The sequence below is a fragment of the Labrus bergylta genome, chromosome 8, assembly GCF_963930695.1.
Source record: "Labrus bergylta chromosome 8, fLabBer1.1, whole genome shotgun sequence".
In the NCBI taxonomy this organism is placed as follows: Eukaryota; Metazoa; Chordata; class Actinopteri; order Labriformes; family Labridae; genus Labrus; species Labrus bergylta.
In genome coordinates this window covers 24,349,599-24,360,168 of record NC_089202.1, presented here as the reverse complement: position 1 = coordinate 24,360,168, position 10,570 = coordinate 24,349,599, and the positions used below count along the sequence as shown (strand labels likewise).

Below are 10,570 nucleotides of genomic sequence, written 5' to 3'. Positions count from 1 at the left end.
TCATCATTTGTTCTGAAGTCTTTCTCCTCATAAGACGATCTTTGTCTGAGTTTCCTGAGTTGTAATGTTGTTGTGCATAAAAAATAAAATCTATTATCTTTGTTTCCAGCAACAAGAGGCTGAGATAGGAGTCCCTGTAAAGTTCTTTAACATCAGCAGAATAGTTTTGGTTCTTTTCTGCTCCTTAAGCGTAAAGCTGATGGCGTCTCTCTTCTCCTGAATTTGTTATGTATGCAGTCATTGGACGAGGCGTTCAGGCACCTCCAGATGCAGCCTTGAGTCGGGTTTCCCGTAAGTGGTAAGCCACGGCCAAGTGTTTCAGTGTGTGTGTGTGTGTGTGTGTGTGTGTGTGTGTGTGTGTGTGTGTGTGTGTGTGTGTGTGTGTGTGTGTGTGTGTGTGTGTGTGAGGCTGTGTGGGAGGGCGAGCGGTTGGTATTTGGGGGGGAGGAGAGGGTTTAAGGGCTGGAGAGAGGAGGCGTGGAAGCGTGGGAGGAGGAGACATCAAAGACGAGGGGAAATCAGATCCCCTCGTTCAGACAAAGCGGGCTGTGGGGCTCGGAGACAAAGGAAACGCGATCCACCACGTGACCCTGAACGCCACGCATGCCTCCCCTGTCTGGCCCCATTCAGCTTTTCACTCATTCAACTTTATCAGGCCTCGACGCCGCGGTGACGGCCGGGGACCACACGCCTCCTCCACTCACAGACGGCTGAGGCCTGATTTTTATAATGTCTGTTTAGTTTTCTGCAGAAGCGACCGTTTTGACCCTTTTCTAAAATATGGAAAGAAGTCCAGTTTTAGTCTCAATAAATCCACTCTTCCTAAACATCATGTAAGCGCTCTGATTGCGTTGTACCCGCTTCACTCTGAGCGGCGTGGACTCCAGCGGCGGTGGATCAAGCGGTTATCACGTGAGATGAAATGTCAATTATGAAAGTCTTTGTTTGGCACAAAACATCAAAAACCAGCTGGATCGGAAAACATGTTTGTGCTTCATGCTTGTTATCTATTAAAGCAAAGTCACATGACTTCTGAGCGTCTCACTCCTTTTGATTTGAAACACTTACCGCTCGCTTATCGGCTGCTTCCGCCAATCTATGAAATGGACAGGACAAAACTTCACAGTGAAATCAATTCAGTTCAATGGATCAGTGTTTTTGTTGGAAGAGTAATTGGAACATCCTCCTGACTTCAGTCATGAGTTCATCTTTGGTGACCTTTGACACACAAACACGCTCCGGTGACCAACAACAAACTGTCTCAGCTGACCTGCTCAAACATGACACCATTCTTTAAACATCTCATAACAGTGATTTAACGCCTATTGATCATGCTTTTAATTCAGCCTCTTGTCTGTGTGGGTTTCTGTTTTTGTGCTGACGCTCTTTTACACATGTTCCTAACAGATGAAGTTATTTGAAGTTGAAGCAGAAGAATTGTAAAACAGAAAGCAGAAGTGGATTTTCTTTCAAATAAGCTTTGTGAACTTCTCTCCCTGTAGATGACAAAGTGCAGGACAGGAAACCGGCCTGCTCGCTCTGAGAGACGACCTTAATGCTAAAAGAATAAAATGATAAAAACCACCTAAAAAAATGCAATTAGAAGCACCTTAGGTTCCTGAATATTTCCGTCTACATTCACATATCAGCTCACCCCGACTTTACTTGGAAGTGTTACTAGCTGGCTGGCAGGTTAAAGATCCCATCTTCTCCTCATGATGTCAGTCTGTGAAACCTTTGGAGCAGCTTTGCAGCTCAAAAACCTCATTAATATTGATACTGGCATCAGTTAATAACCAATCAAAAACCTCCGGTCTTGAAAATTAAAGTCAATGCGGAAGTGTTAAATCCTACAGTTCCTCGAGTGTCCACTAGAGGCTGGCTTCAGGAGCCCCGGAAGTCACATACACACCCATTCTAAAAAAGTTAACATGTTTACAGCCTGGTTCAAAAAACCCTGCCTTCCAGTGGAGGCAGAACACTGCAGGGCTGCCAGGAGAGAGCCTTTGTAAGAGGCTTGAAGCCGTCTGGTGAAACTCTTGGTTTCATATCGGTATACTGTCACTTGAACAAGCCGTTTAGCGCCCTCTGCAGACTCATCCTGGGATTACTCCAACATACGTTTACCTCATGAGTTGAAACTTTACCCATGTTTACTTTGGGCATCCAGCATCGTCACACTGTATGTGAGTTCTGAAATGGGGATCAGCAGAATAGGTCGGCTTTAAAGTTTAGGTGAGAAGTTTACGTTCACACATCCAGCTCACCCTGAACATTTTCGGGACATTTTCAGGAGTTTTGTGCGTGTGTGAAAACGCCGCCAACGCAGTCAGACCTCTGTTTTTAACCACTGGAGTCGCCCCAAACAGAGGGAAACATGACAAATGGCTTTTTAAACATAGAGATGACTGGAAGTCTACATTCTAAACCGGCCTGTTATTGACTTAATCTGAGTGCAATCATCAACATCTTTTTCTGTACTGAATTTGCCGCTTTGTCTAGATTTACATCCGAACAAAAATGGATCAGTCTCCATGCATTAATTAAATCCAGGATCTGTTTTATTTGTTGTGTATGTGAATATAAAAGTAATGTTTAACTTCTAATGAACTCATCATGCTGTCATGTAAAACTCATCTGAAGCTCGGAGCTTCATTACACTTTTGTTTCATCATATTACAAACTTTCTTGCTTGTTCTGTTGCCACGGTGACAATGATGTCACCCTCAATGGCAGGCCTTTGCACATCACTCAGACTCAGTGATGTGGTTACGCACAGGTAACAGGTGAGCGTGACAAAGTGATGCATCGCGGTATTGGGTTTGCCTCGACATGTCTGAGATGTCCTTCTCATGCAGATGAGTGTGATCTTCCATGATAACCAACTTATCTCCTCTGGGAACACACCTTCACTTGAGGGACGACTCATGTGTTTACGGTTTGAGTAATGCAACGTTTCCTCTGTCCCATTAAGGAATGTCTGGGTGCTACTGGTTTATCGTCATTGTTTTCAAAAACAACCCTGGAAAAAAGGGTGAGTCAGCAGTTCTGGTGTCTTAAATCACTGAGTGCTGATATTTAAAAGCCTTGTTTTACCTTCATAAACAGCCTCCATCTTTATCTCTGATTCATGACATTCCTTTTGTGTTTCCTGCTAAAAGAGAATTCAGAAACTAAACCAGCCGAGCAGCATCGTTCAGCTGTGAACTTCAGTATCTGTTAGAATTGGTGCGTTCCATCCTTTTCCTGTTTTTGTTTCCGGCAGTAAAACCCTTTGATAGTTGTCAACCCTGGAACGCAAACGTTATTTTAACCAAACGACAACTTAACAAAAGAAAGCCAAGTGTAGTAAAGTGCAGTTCCTCGAGTGTCCACTTGAGGCTGGACCCAAAAGCCCCTCAAGTCGCAAAAAGACTCATATTAGACGCAGATATTTAAAGCAGAAATAAACATATTTAAAGTCCGATGTATGTTTCCTGTTCTCCAGTATGTTTTTCTCCACTCTTTAGTTCACATTGGGATTCTGTTCAACTACACATAGCATTGATAGAAAGACAAATATTCTCATTATAGAGTCGTATAGAGGACTCTGCTGCTTAGTCCACTACTTACTAATTTAACTAATTAACTCATTTAAAAAAACATATTCATTGTCGAGCCGTCAGTTTCATTGTAGGAGAGGCAGGCGGCGCCCTAACCCTAAAGAAGACATTAAAATAACTTGTCAGACAGCATTTTAAAAATACTAAACGAGGAATTTACTTTTGGAGGATTGGTCTTTAACCCCTTCACATGAGTCCGTGTGAATTAGTTTAAAAGCTGTTTAGGGGGCCGATCGTGGATCACTGTGCTGTCACGTTTAAACACATTAAAGAACTTTTTCATCCCGAGGGTAAGAGAGGACTTCCTGTGTGAATCAGCTGGAACATATTGGTAAGCTCTGCCACACCTCAAAGTGACAAATCTGTTCACAATGTTCCCGAGCTAATCATTGAGTGTTTCATGTCCTCACATTACACCATAAGTGAGTGTGATAAGAAACCAGTTCGGGTCACCGCAACAATGCAAGAAATGTTTCTAAGTAATCAGTCCAGAAATGTGACAATGCACTTACTGTTCCCGTGTAGAGCTTCATAGTTACTGAGATATGTTTGTGTCAGACTGGAGCTCTTCTTCTGCGCCATGTTATAGTTTATCTCCACTGAGTGACCCCGCTTGTGAGGTGCATGTGTACACAAACAACTCTTTAAGGCCCGTTTTGGACGCCCCTCGGTTTGCCAGATATGAGAGCAGTTATCAGGTCAAACCAACAGGTGTTGCAGCGATGGAAGCGGGCAAGAGAACTGGTTCAGATAGAAGTGATTGTACCCGACCTAAAAAGCCTCTGCATGTTTCTAATAAGCTCCACGAGCAGAAACGTGCTCAAACTAGGATCTATATTGGAGATGCTTTTGAAAAATGGAGAGAGGTTAGAACACAGAAAGGTTTACAGACAGATGCAGAGCTGGATAAACACTGAAGCTTCAGTGTCCACCACATGACAACCTGCGTGAGCATCGACTCTAGAGAGGAGGGGGCGGGGGGAGACAGCTCTCTATGATGTTTAGAATTTGGACTGCAGTACCCATTTTAAACACTAGGTGTCAGAATTACATACTGCTCCTTTAATTAATAACCATGAATTCCATAAGGATGTTGAAATGATAAGAAATGACTTCCTAAAATGGACAAAAAGGATAAATATGAAATTATAGAATAGATCAAACTGGTCATATTATTATTAAGACTTTATTTGACATAGACATCACAGTTACATTGAATGAACCAGATGCATTGTTTTAGCATACATGCTAGTTCTCACCATGTGTCCACAGAAGGCTTTTGTAAGATAACCATTAAGTAATAAGACATCCTACACTTTTATCATAAGCCAACACTCAGATTGCCTCACCTACAGGTCATAAAGTCGTTGCAGTCAGAGGGAGTTGGCTCTGGCCTTGGAGTCGTGTACAGGACCTGAACTTATCAGCCATGATTGAGAACATAACGACTTAAAGCTCTCGGGAGGTCTTTGTAGATTAAGTGTGCACCAACGGCTACCCGAGTTCAAGCTTGGAGCGATAGGAAGAAAGCTCTGTTAAAAATAAACATCTTCAGATAGGATGCCATGGGCGCCGCACGCCACTCTCAAATCCGGTGCTAGAACATATATCTGCTCTGCGATGAGCTGAGCTCGGCACAAGGTCAAGCTTGGTGTCCGTACGGGCTTCAACTTTCTTATTAAGAATATTTTTAACAACTTTTTAAAATGTGCGACTAAACCGCTCATTCATACCTCACTGTAGACATCTCCGACTGTCACCTTTAACCTTTTCCTCGTTCAATCTTATCATCAGCTTACCTAAACTATAAACAAGTTTAGCCTTTGCCACATTTACAGTAAGTTACATTGGTTTACAGCCTGATATCATCTCAAGGCTGGATGACACAGCAGCACCACCCCTCTCTGTAATCGTTTAAATCTGAATAATTTCTGTTCAAATCGTGGGCCGAGTTCAGCAGAGCACTTCCTCACACAGATGCATTGTGCAACAACACCGCCTGATTGGGCATTATTTTGTTCTGTGTGTTTACAGACAAAGTGAGAGAGACTTAGCACGGCGCTCGGCAGACGGGTTCAGGCCGGCTTTGAGGTTACATCAGTGCAGTCAGCAAAGAGTCTGACACAGAGGAATGTGTCTCATGTGGTTTGTTTGATATTCTCTCTCTCAAATGAAAACCTCTCCAGCGGGAACATCACAAACACAGTGTGAAGGCAGTGAAGGACGGGGCTTGTGTGTCCTGTCAACACGACCGAATGTACCCTCAGTGTGATCACGTTCAGCACGTAACACACACACACACACAGGAGGGGCGGGAGAGTGGGCTGCATTCTCTGCCAGACAAAGACCTTTTGTCCACTTGGATAAATGTCACTGGAAACAAACTCATGTGCTCCTCCTAGTGGTGAAAAAAAAGAACAATGCACTGAGGAGAATTCCAATGACGTTTGTCCTCATTTCTGAGAATGAGGAAGCGCCTCAGTTTAACGTCCGGTTTCCAGTCCGTAAGAGGAAACGATGCTGCGGGGCAGGGGTGGGGTGGGGGGGGGGGGGGGGGTATGAGCAGCGGCTCCAGGGAAAAGATATTGGATATTTATGACCTTTTAGTTTATTAAAAAAAACAGAAGAGAAAGTCTGTGTTGTTGGTTTGCTTTCGACCTCAGGGACTCTGGTATTTGAATACGAGGGGAGAGTCCCCCTCGACTACCTTTGAAACGGAGAGAAAACCCGATCCGTCGCCCCTAGCAACCTGGCATGCAAAGTCCCCATGAAATGAAAAATATATCCTCCTGGTAAAAAAAAAGAAAACATTGTACTTAGAAATCGCTTTTCAGCAACACAAAGACACTGTACAACACAGTGAGAACAAACTAAGAAACATTAAAACATTACACACAGGTCACATTAAGTTTTCAGTCAAGACCACACTACCTGATACCAGAGTGCTCAGAGACCAAGACCAAGACATTTAGGGATCTAGACCGAGTCAAGACTACAGCACAATGACATAAATACATATAAAACATAACTATCATGGATATCACCATGATGGATGTGAGTGAGATAAGGGACAAAAGACCAACAGTCCACAGTAAAAGTATCCAGGCAGCAATGCCTACAGCTTATTTAAAAACCCAACAGCTGATGGAACAAACCACCTCAGGTATCTATTTGATTTCGACCTCCTTACATAAGTGAACTGCCGCCCTGTCGGCAGAAGTCTAAACTCTGCATGCAGGGGGTGCTGAGGGTCTGCTGAGGGAGTGTGGACAACAGGAACACAAGGAATACAAAGGAGAAATCCTTCCTGCAGATTATCCCGTATGCTCTTTTAAAAAAGCGTCTCGAGATAACAGTTGTTATGAACTGGCGTTATGCAAATAATGATTAATGATTGATCTCGTTGCTCTGCACACTAAAAGAACTAAACTGTTAAATCGGTCATGGTTTGTCGTCATGTGTGGGTTCGCTCACGTTTTCAGGTTTTAAATTATTCACGTATGTACCTGTCATTAAACCTGAGATTAGGAGGCAGGTACCAGATTCACGTGCCAGAAAGATGATTCAGGATCTAGAGAGTCCAGCTTTGAGTCTATGGTTTCTCCCTCTCGCTGTGATATGACCACTTAGCTTTGCTCTGTTTCATTCTGTCAGTGTTATCGTTTGAGTCTGTTTAGTATGTCTTCATATGCAGCAGCAGAGCAACAGGAAGCGTCTGTGCATCACCTCAAATGACACTATGGGTTTCTTTCTCTGGGTTGCCACATCTGTCTGCGTTGGTTGCCAGACTTTGAGTGTTTTCAGCTCGTGTTTTGTGTGTGTGTGTCTGCATGAGCGCTCAGAAGAGTTTACTTTCAGTTTTTGTATGAAACACTCAAATATCTGTCAACACATCTCTCCCCAAATCGTAATTTCTTTCTCTCTCTCGAGCTTACATTGTTGTTTTTCTGTTTCCCCTTGCTGTGTGGTGAATCATTAACAAGAAACACCTACGCACAAACCACACACACACACACACACACACACACACACACACACACACACACACACACACACGCATACACACACATACACACACACACACACACGCATACACACACACACACACACACACACACACACACACACACACACACACACACACACACACACACACACACACACATACACACACACACACACACACACACACACACACATTCGCTTTGGTGTCATTTCTGGTCCTACATGAGGGTCTTCTGGATAGACTCTAAACCAGTGAAAAACATTTGAAGGAGTCAGGACCTTTTTTTAAAAATTGTTTTAAAAGTTTGCGTCAAACTGAAAGTGAGAGTCAGAGGAAGCTGACCTTGAAGGGGAACAACGTACTGTGCGTTCACACATTTGATTGCAGCACCGCTATAAAACAATGCCGGTTTTATTGACTTTATGGACATTCAAGTACAAAGTGTGACAGCTTTGACTCAACTTAACCTACCAAAGAGACATTTTAATTATTCCTCCCTGGCGGTTTCAGAGATTGTTATTCGTACAGATTTATCGATAAATTAACGTAAAATTAAGCTCTTGGAGGCAGGTGATGTGACGTTGCAGCCTTGAAATTGACTCTCTGTGTTGCTGCTCGGTGTGGACTCGATTGCGCTCCAGTGAAGTGATGCAGCAATCAGATACAGGAAATGATGTCGTCATTCAGTTGCATCAAACTTTAAGAGGAAATTTAAGAGTTTAAAAGTTCAAGTTTAAAAAAAAACAACAACCCGGATAGATCTGTTTTAAATTCTGAAAGTTTGAGATATTGTTCTTTCTGTTCTGCAGCCGAGAGGAGCACAGGTGCACAAACAGGCCTCAGTGTTTTCCCGCTCTATCTGAGCATGCATTGTTTCTGTGCGTTGATTGTTTTTTTCTTTTTTAAATGACTCCTCCAGTTTATTGAAGTTTTTCTTTTTTTTTTTACATTTTCTGCCATCAAAATGTTTTACTCCTCTATCTTGGAGCCTCCCGCATGCTGCAGTAAATCAAATTGTATTTATGCTTTCGTCTTGCAGGTGGAGAATGTGATTGGCTGACAGCCACTCGTTATATAAAGGTGCTTTCAAACTTGCAAAAAGCTTCCTGAAACGTTCCGTGAATTTATCCCTCCGGTTCTACCTGCAATTTTTGCTGTGCCAGTTTCCTCGTACATTTTCCGTGTAGAGTCAAAGTGAGTTGATGTGCAGCATGCATGTGAGAATGCAGCCGGAAATAACGAGGGGAATTCACCGCCAGCGAGCAGGAGGGTGATGAGGTTTGTATCCCGTAGCGGGTGCACGAGCATAGATTAAAATCACATAACTGATTCATGGAATGTGGCGAACACGTAGTGTTAAAATGAATGCAAAAATGATCATCTAAATTATCATCTGTGGCTTCGGGGCACTGGTAGCTTACCGCTCGTGACCCTCGTACAAAGGTACCGTGGTCCAGGCGGGTAACCCATGGTTTGAATCTGACCTGTGACTCCTGTCCCGTAGGTCATTCCCCTCTCTCTCTCTCTCTTTCTCTCTCTTTCTCTCTCTCTCTCTCTCTCTCTCTCTCCCTGATTTCGAACACTATCCACTGCATCTTTAAAATAAAAGACTCAGTTGCTTCGGCCGACACTTCTGCATCGTTCTGTTTACATCATGTCCCGCCTCCATCACGTCTGACAGGGATAGTCTCTCACTGTGAGGTGCATGTGTGAACAATCAGGACGAATCAGGAGTGCATGTTTGAAAATGACGTGTTGGAGCCAAAACACGATTTTATTGATCATTGCAAGAAACCCAACACAACACTGTGAATCTGCATTAGAGTGTAATACCGAGGCAGACATTATAGTTTTTTGACCGTGTCGGCGGGCGTGTCGAGGAAAGTTGACTTGAAAGTCACCGTTTATGTTTCATTTTGAATCAATTAGAATTTTTTACATCTTTGGATCCATTGATGGGATCTTCTGTACTTCCGATTGTCTGTGGAATTTCCCATGGCCGTAAAATTTTATATTTTTATTGTTGCTCTTTCCTTTTTAGAGAAATGTTCAGACAAAAAAAGGAAAGTCCAGACAGAGGGATGTCGGGGGGTTATCCAGACTGATCGAAAAGGCAACTCATTTCTGGTACATACATTTTATTATAATTCCTGTTATTAAAAACAGCACATTGTTTTTGTGACCTGCATACATGTGCATATGTTATGATTCTCCACTACTGTAATCTGACACCTGTCTCTTCTTCATGTCTTTCACAAACTTATCACTTATGCAAATGCAGCAGGTGCAGCAGGTGCAGCAGATCCCAACCCGACTGTTGAACAGGAATGTGCAGACTTGCAGAAACAAGGAGACTGAAGGTGGAAAAGTGTGAGAACTCGGAAGTTACCTGTTCTCACACACCTCGGAGAAACATGCAGATCAGCATGCAGCGCTACAAAGAGAAAACAAAAGAGCGCTGAACACACCTTTGTTTGTTGTTGTCCGTCTTATCTCTAAGGTGCTGTAAATAATGATGCATAAGAACAGAGTGTAGCCACACTGAAAAGAATGAGGCATTCACACAGATGGAAGAGAAGAATGGTGTTTTGTTATCTAAGAATGAAGGTCTGTCACTTTGAAAATAATAAAGTTTAAAATGTCTCTGGTGGAGAGAATCAAAAGATGTCTGACCGTCCCCCTCAGAATGTTTTCATACTGCTCCATTTTTTTTATAGAAATGATCCGTTTATTCCCCCAACAATGAGCTCCATATTGCTCAGAGCGCGTCTTGTTTTGCTCATTCGGCTCGTTGGTTCGTTTACAGCTTGTGTGCCAAACACTGGAGGGCATTGTACAGTCAAAACACAGGGTTGCCTGTTTGAAGGCAATGATTTCATAAGAACCGCAGAGCTGCTGTTTACACTGTCGGTGTCTGTCTGCTGCCATCTAGTGGTCAAAGAGGAGGGCTGTGGTGAGACGA

At 43.1% G+C, this 10,570-nt stretch overlaps 1 long non-coding RNA gene across 1 annotated transcript; it reads left to right on the top strand.

Moving 5' to 3' along the window:
* The first annotated feature begins 7,801 nt into the window (after positions 1 to 7,801).
* LOC136179865 (uncharacterized) lies at positions 7,802 to 10,251 on the top strand. Its single transcript, XR_010666797.1, has 2 exons — positions 7,802 to 9,735; positions 9,890 to 10,251. It is a non-coding gene; the product is annotated as an uncharacterized lncRNA (long non-coding RNA).
* The last annotated feature ends 319 nt before the right edge of the window (positions 10,252 to 10,570 follow it).